This window comes from Dendrobates tinctorius, unplaced genomic scaffold, assembly GCF_039654945.1.
Source record: "Dendrobates tinctorius isolate UK_male_01 unplaced genomic scaffold, ASM3965494v1 ptg000038l, whole genome shotgun sequence".
NCBI lineage: Eukaryota > Metazoa > Chordata > Amphibia > Anura > Dendrobatidae > Dendrobates > Dendrobates tinctorius.
In genome coordinates this window covers 14,987,269-15,000,306 of record NW_027361706.1, presented here as the reverse complement: position 1 = coordinate 15,000,306, position 13,038 = coordinate 14,987,269, and the positions used below count along the sequence as shown (strand labels likewise).

At 40.2% G+C, this 13,038-nt stretch overlaps 1 long non-coding RNA gene across 1 annotated transcript in view; it reads left to right on the top strand.

Moving 5' to 3' along the window:
• Nucleotides 1-13,038, top strand: part of LOC141088240 (uncharacterized) — a 215,129-nt gene that overhangs the window by 122,289 nt on the left and 79,802 nt on the right. The window contains exon 2 of the long non-coding RNA XR_012231859.1: nt 9,439-9,511. This is a non-coding gene — a long non-coding RNA (uncharacterized lncRNA). The remainder of the gene's footprint in view (nt 1-9,438; nt 9,512-13,038) is intronic.

The following is a 13,038-nucleotide window of genomic DNA, read 5'->3' as shown; positions in this document are numbered from 1 at the left end:
AAAAAGAATAAACACACTTATACTACCCTTCCTGTACAACCCTCCAGCCCCTCTGCACCTCAACATCTCCGATCCAGATGGGAGAGGCCGGAAAGGTGAGTTGAAACATAATAAAGGATATTAAATTCATGAAGAATAACTTTTCTGCTAATTGAATTACCCAGGAAAATCTGCATGAGTAGGTGAATTAAAATTTTACCTCATCTGCTTCTCTCTACACCAAATGCCATATAAATGGACCCAAGGTCAGACTTAAGAACATTGGGCCCACCAGAGGATTTGATTCTGAGGGCCCACCTTTCTCTCCCACTCAAGGTTTGCACTATGAACTCTCCTGAAGAAGAAGCCAGGGCCCACCGGAGGATTCACCAGTTCTCTGGAGGGCCAGTCCAACTCTGAATGGACCAGGTGACACACTCTGAAAAGTACCACAACATGTGTTTTGCATATCGCTTCTTCAGGGGGCACCAATATGAGTAGATAGGTATGTTTTAACCTACACTTCAAAAAAAATCTGCAATCAGGTTGGTAAGGGCTATTGCTTTGATTTCTGTCTATCTAATTTAATTTATGAGGTTCTTTTATTTCCGTTTAAAGATTTCTGTGCGCACTCTATGACGGTGCCGATATTTAACCAATTTAATTACATTTTCCTTCCTCTTTGCGCAGTGTCCACTGTTTGTGTTAAAAGTATGTCTATTGTATAGCAAAACTGTTGCATAAAATTCTAAAAAAAAAAAAAAAAAAAATTGACTATTTTTCAATTTTTGGCATTGACTTTTATCAAATGCAGGTTTTACAGGTTGCCGCTAGGTTTCAAAAGATTACTAATGCTTCCTTGTTGGCATACAAAAAAAAGATAACAAAGCGTTTTTTCCTCTACCTCCATCTAGTATTTATAGTGAGAATATAGATATGGTAGGAAAGGGTTGTTGCTAGGAGACCAATCTAGGCTATTCATATCAGAGTGCTGCAACTACGCTTTAAACATGGAATCGAACAAAGGATGCACTCACCAAAGGTCTGAGCAAATCTTTCTTAAAAAGATTCTAAATGATCCTGGCGTGCTATGTCGCAGGCACAAGCACAATAATTGATTTTAATTTACACTTGCGTAATCTGATTGGTATGTACTTTTTGCTGAAAAACTAGACTCTTGACTTTGAAATTAGCGTATGTGCAGCTATGACTGTAATTTCAAATGCTTTAAAGTTCTATCTATCATTATCCGTATTTGTTCTGTATAACACACGGAAGATAGAATTTCACAGGTAAATCTATAGAAATACACACTAACACTTTTTGAATCCTAAAGGCATTATGTTAGCTGATTTTATTTTGAACTACCAGACAGGCAGTTGCTACTGATCTCCGCCGGCACAGACCATTCCTAAGAGCAATTAGGCCACTTCCGCTGATGTCACGTCAACAGAGCAGAGATTTCTCTTCTACTCTGCTCCATTGACTGGGCATGACTCCTGATGTCATACTGACTGACAACCGGCTCCCCACTGCCTAACTGCGGGGAGCCAGCTGTCAATCTGCATGACGTCCCATCGACAGAGAAGCCCGGAAGAAGAAGAGCTACCCCGTTGATGTGAACCAGCAGGATCGCCAGCAGGAGCGGTGAATGACTGCTCTGTGCCAGCGTCAGGTAAAATAAGCAGGTACTTAGCAATTACCTACCTGTAAATTTTTAGGCCAATGGTAAACAAAAAAAAATAGCACTGGATAAACCTTTTAAGGTGTATGTGCGCAGTGAAGCATAAAATCTTTACAATGCTATTAGATACTAATGTGCAGTACTTTTTCTGAATTCTGTTCCTTCAAAGCTCAATCGTCCATGCTTTATTTATTTATTTTTTTCATTTTACTTGCCTATACGATGCCATTAATTACACAGCATTTTACATACATCATAATCACTGTCCCCATTGAGGCTTTCCTTATTAGTGTGTTTTTTGGAGTCTGGGAGCTAGAGTTGAGCGACTTTTGGTTTTTTAGGGTCTAGTTTCGTTTCGTGAAACCCGACTTTTCCAAAAGTCGGGTCGAGCAAGATCGGCCGATTATAGGGAAAAGTCGGGGTCGTCCCGAAACACGAAACCCAATGTAAGTCAATGGGGAATAAAAGTCGGCAGTGAGAGGAGGACAGGAAACACACCTACAGTGCCCATTTGAATGCCAAAAGCATCAATTCTTCTTACTTAAGCTTGTCAACCTTAATTAACTTCATAATACAAGTTACGAACTGAAAAATGGGGGTTATTTGGCTAAAGTTGTGGGGGGGTAGGGCTGGCTCCAGGTTTTCATGTGCCCTGGGCGAAAGAGCGCCCCTTTAACACATACCACAACTCATCATGCTCCGATACAGCAGAGAAATAGCGGTATAGTACAATGAAAAATACTTCACTTTTTACATCTCATGACGAGGCCCATCTATTTCTCCATACAGAATCATTGGTCCCATATAATGTTTGAAATAGTATATGATGAGCTCCACATAATGCTACAGTATATGTTGGTCCCCATGGATGAAGCTCCACTGTCTTATGGGCCCAAATAATGCTCCAAACATAATGGGCTCCATTTCTAATGCTCTAGTGTATAATGGGCCCTGTAAATGCTGCTCCAGTGTCTGATGTCCACCTTTGGAATGTTCCAGTGTATGGTGGGCCCCATCTATCATTCTCCAGAGTATAGTGCTCCCCAAAAATTGCTGTCCCAACATTGAAAACAATCAAATAAGTCTCCTCGCTAGGGAATCCCTGTACTAGTCTGGACTCCTCGTCGTCCCCATCTTCCATCTCACTGCACAGTATTTCAACCTTGCAAGTGCTGTGATCCTGAGCAAGCAGGGGGGACCCACTCGTTGGCGACGGCACTGGCACAGGGCCCCTGATAGTACGGTGGTGTGTCTGATGGCGGGTGGGCTGAACCTGCACTTTCATCTGCAGCTTCCTCTTTGTCACCGTGTAAGATGGAACTGTATATGGGAAGGGTAACCTGAGTTTCATCAGGGTCAGATTCAGGCCGTGTAGCGTGCGAGGGGAATGTAGTGGTCTGGGTCAATGTACCAGCAGATTCATCGAGCAGTGGCTGGGCATCAGTGCACTTGTGTCGCTCCCAGGAGTACGGTCGCCACAGTGGCATTACCTTCCTCCTAGGGAGTGTGATGTCATGCTTGGGAGCAACGAAGGATCTCTCTAGCAGGTTAACTGATTGGGCGGCATTATTCCCACGAGTCATGACCCTCCAAACAGCGTTCATGAAGGCAAAGTGTTTGTTTTACGTGGGCAGTATGGTTGCAAAGCTGAACCTTAAAGGAATGTCCAGAAGGGCACCACCAGGAGTGGAGCCTACGGTTAAATTCGACTCCACCTGGGAAACCTCAACCATGCCAGCTACAGAACAGATGCACACATTGCAAGCTTAATTCCGTTAACGAACGAGACTCCGTCATGCCCCGCGGTCCGAGTCCGGCTTACTGAAGGGACACGTGAGGCTCTGGCACATGAGATTGGCCAATAACTGGTGTGTCATGCCCTTACATGTCCGTGGCTGCATGTTCGCTACACTGAAAAGGCCAGTGTTTGTCGCTTACAGGTGCAGATAACCCGCTGAACAACGTTAGTGATGGGGATCACTGATTACAATTATTACCCGCGAATGATGATTTCCCAGTAAGTGCAGGTCAACCGCAGTTCCGGAATTAGGCCTAACCGTCATTCCTGAAAAAATGAAAAACTTACGTGTGCAAACCACAGGTGCTGTAGCTTGCTTAACAGCTCGCCAGCCGTTCTCACGCCCAGTATGGATTACACATGATTGCACAAAGGTGAGAAAGGGTACCGTATCCCCGGATAACATGTATGGATAGCGTACACATTCAAAAGATATGTCTATACATCAGGAGGCAGGCTCAGATGGTGTTAGGCCCAGTATGGCTTGCAAGTGATTGCACAAAGGTGAGAAAGGGTACCGTATCCCAGGATAACATGTATGGATAGCGTACACATTCAAAATATATGTCTATACATCAGGAGGCAGGCTCAGACGGTGTTAGGCCCAGTATGGCTTGCACGTGATTGCACAAAGGTGAGAAAGGGTACCGTATCCCCGGATAACATGTATGGATAGCGTACACATTCAAAAGATATGTCTATACATCAGGAGGCAGGCTCACACGGTGTTAGGCCCAGTATGGCTTGCACGTGATTGCACAAAGGTGAGAAAGGGTACCGTATCCCCGGATAACATGTATGGATAGCGTACACATTCAAAATATATGTCTATACATCAGGAGGCAGGCTCACACGGTGTCAGGCCCAGTATGGATTGCACGTGATTGCACAAAGGTGAGAAAGGGTACCGTATCCCCGGATAACATGTATGGATAGCGTACACATTCAAAATATATGTCTATACATCAGGAGGCAGGCTCAGACGGTGTTAGGCCCGGTATGGCTTGCACGTGATTGCACAAAGGTGAGAAAGGGTACCTTATCCCCGGATAACATGTATGGATAGCGTACACATTCAAAAGATATGTCTATACATCAGGAGGCAGGCTCAGACGGTGTCAGGCCCAGTATGGCTTGCACGTGATTGCACAAAGGTGAGAAAGGGTACCGTATCCCCGGATAACATGTATGGATAGCGTACACATTCAAAATATATGTCTATTAGAGTTGAGCGATACCAGCCGATACTTGAAAATATCGGATCGGAATGGATCGGCCGATCTTAAAAAAAAGTATCGGTATAGCCGATTCCGATACCGGCAACCAATGCAAGTCAATGGGGCCAAAATATTGGAATTAAAAAAACCCTTTCTTTCCTTGTAGGTTAATTCTACATGAAGAAAAACAACTAAGAATAATGTAGAATGTATTGTGGGAGGTGGAGGAGACATTAAAGCCATAGAGGTTTAGCCCAATCAAATGGAATAGCAGGAATTAAACTTTTTTTTTAAAGACGTTAGGAGTTACAAAGATATTGACTATGTTAGCCTCATTTATTTTTTACCAGACATGTATGTCTTCTTCTTCTTTCTTCTTCTTTCTTATTCTTCTTCCTTTTTTTACCTTCTTCTTATTATTATTATTCCTTTTTTTACATTCTTCTTCTTCTTCCTTTTTTTACATTCTTCTACTTCCTTTTTTTACATTCTTCTTCTTATTCCTTTTTTTACATTCTTCTTCTTCTTCCTTTTTTTAAATTCTTCTACTTCCTTTTTTTACATTCTTCTTCTTCTTCCTTTTCTTACATTCTTCATATTCTTCTTATTCAACAATTATTATTCTACATATTCAACTTCTTCAATCTTCATCTTCTTCCTATTCTTCTTCATCATATTCTTATTTGTGTCAGGCATTCCTGTAGTTGTTATCTAGAAAAGTTAGAAGTTTACACCTTCCGGTCTGCCTGTCACAAAAGATTTACAACAGGATTTGTCCGCGTTCAGTTTGGCCTGCAGCAGCAGGCCTTTTCCAGGGGCACCACGAGGAGGAACGGACTCACCCCCATACACTGCTTAGTCTTCTTCTGCTTATAAATAAGATAATATCATTTGCTCAGAGTATTAGTCTTATGCTTAATGTTCTTCTGCTTTGTTTTTTTATGCTTCTTTGTCTTCTCTCTCTTGTTGTTCTGCATCTTGGTGGTTGTCTTCCTGTTCTTTGTCCTTTTGAACCAGCTGACGGTACTGGCATCCGGAGGGGCAGCAGAAGGAACAAGAGCCAATGGCACTACCGAGGACCAGCTGACGGTGCTGGAACCCGGTTACTAAGCAGGAGGTACCTGTGCTACAAAGCACTACCAAGGACCAGCAGACGTTGCCGGAACTCGGATACCGAGATGGAGGCACCTAGGCCAAAGGCTCTGCCGAGAACCAGCTGACAGTGCTGGAACCCGGATGGGTAGCATAAGCTGCAAGAGCAAATGGAAATAGCGAGGACCAGCTGACAGTGCTGGCACCCGGAGGGGCAGCAGAAGGAATAAGAGCCAATGGCACAACCGAGGACCAGCTGACGGTGCTGGAACCCGGTTACTAAGCAGGAGGTACCTGTGCTACAAAGCACTACCAAGGACCAGCAGACGTTGCCGGAACTCGGATACCGAGATGGAGGCACCTAGGCCAAAGGCTCTGCCGAGAACCAGCTGACGGTGCTGGAACCCGGATGGGTAGCATAAGCTGCAAGAGCAAATGGAAATAGCGAGGACCAGCTGACAGTGCTGGCACCCGGAGGGGCAGCAGAAGGAATAAGAGCCAATGGCACAACTGAGGACCAGCTGACGGTGCTGGAACCCGGTTACTAAGCAGGAGGTACCTGTGCTACAAAGCTCTACCAAGGACCAGCAGACGTTGCCGGAACTCGGATACCGAGATGGAGGCACCTAGGCCAAAGGCTCTGCCGAGAACCAGCTGACGGTGCTGGAACCCGGAGGGGCAGCTGAAGTTACCCCTGAAAAGCAAAGTTGGCATGCCGCAAGCTGGCCGCAGTTACCGAATCACACAGTCCTACAGGGGGTGCTTGTCCTACTGGCACTACGGAACAAGCCTTTCTTACCAGAACCCGCAGTTCACATAGGAAGCACCTAAACTGCTGGCACCCTAGCCTCGGCTAACCCAACCGCAACACGACATGGCAACTTGGGGTGGCAAACTGACATTGACACTTCCCGGAAACAGCAGGCAGGGCTGGAACCAAGCTGGGCAGGAGGGAGTACCCGTCCCAAAGTCAGTTATGAGCAGCAACTGGCGATGTTGGAGCCCAGGGACAAGCACTTAGCAGGCTGAGGCCTGATGTGCTGTCAATTGGGAGGCAGCAGGACAGATTGCCATCAAAACAGCAGGGGAACAGCTGACGTTACTGAACCCCACAAACACAGGAGCTAGTGTTTTACTCTGTGAAGACGGCACTTCCGAGCAACAACTGGCTGTGTTGAAGCCCAGGGACAAGCACGGAGCAGGCTGAGGCTGCATTGAAGAAATTTTAAGATCGGTTGTAGACTTCTACTAATTTTAACCGTGCTCCACTTAGGCCTGTGGCTTCACTGATTTTCGTATTTCCCCTGTCCTCCAACCCTGCCAGTTACAGCTGCGAAGTGGCGTCTGCACAATCCACACTTGTTCCTGTGTTCCAGGTGTTCAGTCCGGTCAGTTAATCCCCTGATGTGTGTCCGGCAATGCCGCCAGCTCTGTCCTCATTCCCACTACTGGTTATGGGAATGTGGACAGAGCAGGAGACCTTGCCGGACACACATCAGGGGATAAACTGATGGGACTGAGCCACAGGAACAAGTGTAGATTGTGCTGACGCCACTTCAGAGATGTAGATGGCGGGGTTGGAGGCCAGGGGAAATAGTAGAGACAGTGGAGCCAGAGACCTAAGTTGGGCACGGTTAAAAATCAGTAGTGGTTTGAATGTTGATGGAGCTGGTGACTTTGCCGTCCACACAGCAGGGGATCAGCTGGCGTTACTGAACCCCACTAACACAGGAGCTAGTGTGTTTCTCTGTGCAGATGACACATCTGAGCGACAACTGGCTGTGTTGAAGCACAGGGATTATAGTTCAGGTGGTAGAAAAATGAACACACCAGCAGACCTGGATACAGTTGCCAACCACTAATTTAGTCTGAAAGAGGAATGGCAAAGTCTTTGGAGATCCAGGCCTTGTTCATTTTCAAGATGAAGAAAGCGAAGAAACCGAGAAAAATGTCAATAATAAAGATTTTTATTTCATTAGATATCCAACAATATTATATATATATATATATATATGTATATTAAAATAAATGGTAAGGGGAGGCCAATGCCAAATAAGGGCACAGCCTGGGGACAGCAATAATCACTCAATAAAAAGCACCCACAATAATATCACACAGTATAAAATAAAAGCCAAAAATATATATGAATATAATATATATGTATATATAAAAGCACATATATAAAAATTGCTAGTGCGAGTGTAATAAATTTATGTGCAAACATATAATATGTGCAGGCAAGAAAAAACTGTGAAAAAGTGTATAAAAAACGCTAAAAATATAAGATAACTAAATATGTATTACCACACAATAAAGTGCAATGTGCCACAATTGTAAACAGGAACCGTGAGCTAAAGGAAAAATTATTTAAAATATATGTGAAAGCACAGAACGAGTGCTCAAATAATTTATAATAAATGAGCTGCCACAATTGAAGTGCAATGTGCCGCAATAGTGTAATAAATCAGAACTTATAATATACAATAAAAAATATACAATAAAAATAATTGTGAACAGTGTAAATACCTTTCAGCTGTTTCTGTCCCCAGGATGTGCCAGCCCCGACGCGCGTTTCGGCGTACCTTCGTCAGGGGGTGGCGACATCCAGACAGGAAGAAGTTTAAATAGGGCAAAATAACCAATGAGAGCGGAGTAAGTGTATAATGACGCACGCAAGCATCGTCGGTAACCAGGCAGCCCCACGCCGCCGGCCCACGTGTATCCCCGATCGTCGCAATACAATGATGCGGCGAACAGGGACGCAGGCACGGCGGGCGGGACTCCCGGAACCCGATGCCAGCGTGCGTACAACACTGACCGCTGTCATTGGGCTGCAAGTGCCACATGGTACATAGAGATATAAGGCGCTCAGTGATTGGATGGATTGGACACATGACACGTAGGTCCTGAGCGCACATAACATAAACAGAGAGATCACATGGTACATAGGTCCTATTTGATACAAAAAAGGAAAAGAACTAAAATAAAAATTACAAATACAATGCTAACATATATAATATATAATATATGGCATATGATGACATATAATAAACACCAATGTATGAATAAAAATAAAATAATGATGAGTAATAATAAATAAATAAATAGATAAATAAATATAAGGAAAAAATAAATAAAAATAAAATAAGTATAAATATAAATAAAAATAAAAAAAGTAAATATAAATAAAAATAAAATAAGGATGATAATAAATGTAAAAATAATAAATAATAACTGTAAGAATGATAAATAATAATAGTGAATATGAAAATACTAAAATAAAAAATAATAATAATGGCAAATGAAGAAAAAATAATAAATAATAAGATAAGTGATGATGAAAATAATAAATGATTAATAATAAATAGTAATATACAATTATATACTCATCTTTCATGTAAATACATATTTGAAAAAATAATAATAAAAATTAAAATTGTAATTAATGAGACAAATAAATATTAATACATGTGTAATCAAGTTCATATATAAATTAATGATATATTTGAAAAATAAAAAAATAAAAAAAATATATATATATTTGTGAGAAAAAACTGAATACATATTAAGTCAAATTCATATATAGGTTGATGCAATAGATATTTAATCATTGTCCTTTTTCATTTTTCTTTTTTCTTTTTCTTTTTCCTTTCCTTTTTCTTGTATAGATATATCAGAAGAAGAAAATGGCATCAGCATCAGTCAACTCCAAGATTCCTCGCAACAGATGAACAACACAAGGTAATTGCTGATAGGATTAGGAACTAAAAGGTGACAAATAAAGATGTATAAGCATTATATATAATCAGTACACATTAATAAAACCATGTGAATAGATAATCAAATAAATATATCACATACCCAACAAATAAACTAATTAATAATATAAAATAAAGAATATAATATATATATTAAAATTTATATATTAAAAAAGATAAAAAGCTGGATGACTAGGTGGTCATAAAAAAGGGACATAACTGATATTCTCATTTAAACCTGAAGGAGATGTAGTTTTAAGCGTCCATATCCATCTTGTTTCCATCTGTGCTAATTTCTGACTAATTTGGCCACCACGTATAGAAACCGGAATTGTATCTATACCTCTTACCCGAAACTTGCTTGAATCACAATTATGGAATTGTTTAAAATGTCTCGGAATTGTTTTCAAGGCAGAAATGTCACTCTCAGTTTTTGCTCCATTGATTCCAATTACATGCTCTCTCACTCTTACTTTCAATTGTCTTGTGGTGAGGCCAACATAGATCTTTGAACAGGGACATGTAGCATAATAAATTACTGCCTTTGTCTCACAATTAATATGATGTTTAATGGAATAATTTCTTGAGCCTGCGGAATCAGTAAACGTGTCACTTCTGTCCATATTTTGACAAGCGATACAATGACCACATGGAAAAGAGCCATTCTTTTTTGAAATCTGTGTCATAAAGGATTTCCGTTCATTCTGATAATGGCTTCTTACCAACGAGTCTCGCAAATTTCTGGAGCGACGGAAGGTAATACTCGGTTGTTTCGTTAAATAGTTGGATAGGGTCTGATCGGCCAATAAAATATGCCATGATTGGCTTAAAACTTCTCTTAGTCTTTGATTAGCAGTATTATAGTTCGTAATAAAACGTACTGATGATGAGGATGCGGGCTTAATTCTAGAATATAATAAATCGTTTCTAGTTGAATATTTGGCTCTATTGAATGCTTTCTTGATACATCGATTACTATAACCACGATTTAAAAACCGTAATTTGAGTTCTTCAGACCTCTTTTCAAAGTCAATATCACTAGAACATATTCTTCTTAGTCTCAAAAATTGACCTATAGGAATTGAGCGAACAAGGGATGCCGGGTGAGAGGAAGATGCATGTAAAAGAGAGTTTGTTGCTGATTGTTTTCTAAAAATGTCAGTTTGGAGAATATTATTGGAATCCCGTTTTACCAATACATCAAGAAATTCGATATTACTTTTGTCATAGTGATGTGTTAGTCTGATATTTAAAGAATTGTTGTTTAAATGAGAAATGAATAACTCTAAGGACTCAACAGAGCCTTGCCAAATAAAGAAAATGTCATCAATGTACTGTGTCCACAGGAGGACACGGCACATTGAATGACAGTCATCAGATGCAAAGAGGTCCCTCTCCCACAGCCCCAGGAACAGATTTGCATATGCAGGTGCATATGACGCTCCCATTGCTGTACCCTGGAGCTGCAGGTAGAAGGACCCCTTAAAAATAAATAAATTATGTGATAAACTAAATTCCAGGATCTCTGTAATAAAATTCATCATAGAAAGAGAATAATCCGACATAGATAAAAAATATCTAGTAGCTTGTATACCATCTGAGTGTTTAATATTGGTATATAATGATTCAACGTCACAAGTGACTAACAATGCATCATCATCTATATATAAACCATCAATCTTCCTCAAAAAGTCGTTGGTATCACGTATAAAGGACGGAAGACATTCAACCAAAGGTTGGAGCTTTGAATCAATGTATTTACCCACATTCTCTAAAAAATTGGAGTTTCCCGACACAATCGGTCTACCATGTGGCAATGTTAGACTTTTATGGATCTTCGGTAGAAGATAAAATGTGGATATACATGGTTCCCTTATCTGTAATGCCTGACTCAGTTCCTTTGTTATAGTGCCCGTATCAATAGCTTCACTCAAAATTACATTTAATTCTGATGTAAAGGCTAATGAAGGATTAAATGTAAGCTTCTTATAACAGACTTTATTCTTCAATTGTCTGAAAACCTCTGTCTCATACATAGAAGAGGGCCAAATGACTATATTCCCGCCTTTATCGGCGGGTTTGATGACCACATCAGATACATTTTTTAATTTTTCTAAACTTTTCCGCTCTTCAAAATTCAAATTTCCTTTTGAGATGTTCTGAGGAATCTTTTTAAACTCCTCGCTGACTATTTTAACAAATAGATCAATATTTGGACACGAAGAAAAAGAAGGGAATTTTTTAGAATGTGGTAAAATACATGAAGGAATCTTACCCCCCTCGGAAGATGAATGTTCATGAAAAAGCCCATTCAAGGTCTGTAATGCTTCCTGCTCCGTGTCTGTTGGAAATAGATTATGTAATGTTTCATCATGGAAATATTTTTTGAACATTAAAGTTCTCGCAAACATATGTAAGTCCTTAGTAGCAGAAAAGGTATCAAAACGTGCATCTGGACAAAAGGTAAGACCCTTGCCAAGGACACTTAAATCTGTTTCAGAAAGACAATGTTCGCTCAAATTAATTACCTGGAGACGATTACTATCAGGTGATCGACCATTCCTTCTTCCATAAGGAGAGTTGCGTAAATTCCGTTTACGTTTGATAGTATTCTTATATGATAAAGAGGAAGAAGCTGAAGCATCAGAATATTCACTCGTCGAAAGCACCGAAGATGTAGATGTAAGACGAGTGCGAGTATCAGTAGACATATGGGATCTCTTCCAATTATATATCTTATTCATTTGTCGATCCTTCATATCTCTCATTAATTTCTTAGCATGATTATCTTGAATTTCTTTAACCCATAATTCAACTTCCTTCTCCATGGATGTATTGATAGATTGAAAATTTTCCGCCGTCAATTGGTTCTTAGCTAATGTATAAGTGTTTTCTAATTGTGAATCGATATTAGCCAAGTTTTTTGTATTAAGATTAACCAATAATTCCATAAATTTTTTTGAGGTATTATTACAAACCTCTTCCCAATTTTGTATAAATTCAACATCTTCAATAGGAAAAGAAGGAATCACTCTTATACGTAAACCCCTAGGAATCAAATCCTTATTAATGTAGTTTTGAAGAAAAGCCCTATTCCACCATAGGCGTGTCCGCTTATGTGACAGATTTTTTATAGTGGAAGAGAAATCAGTTAGTCCTTGACCACCAGAGCCATTAGCATTAGACCCACCATTACCGAATAATTGATTAATTCGGTTAAGCCAGGACTGTTCCTTGGCCTTAAAATCCATGTCCGAAGAGAAAGACCTGTACAAAACACAGTATGAACAATTAAAATAAAATAAAATGACTCAAGGAAAGTGCAATATAAAATCTCCTAATAATCAGAATTGTGCACCATGGAAAAAATAAAAAAGACAACTCGGGAAAATAAGATGAAGAAAGCGAAGAAACCGAGAAAAATGTCAATAATAAAGATTTTTATTTCATTAGATATCCAACAATATTATATATATATATATATATATATATATATATATATATATTAAA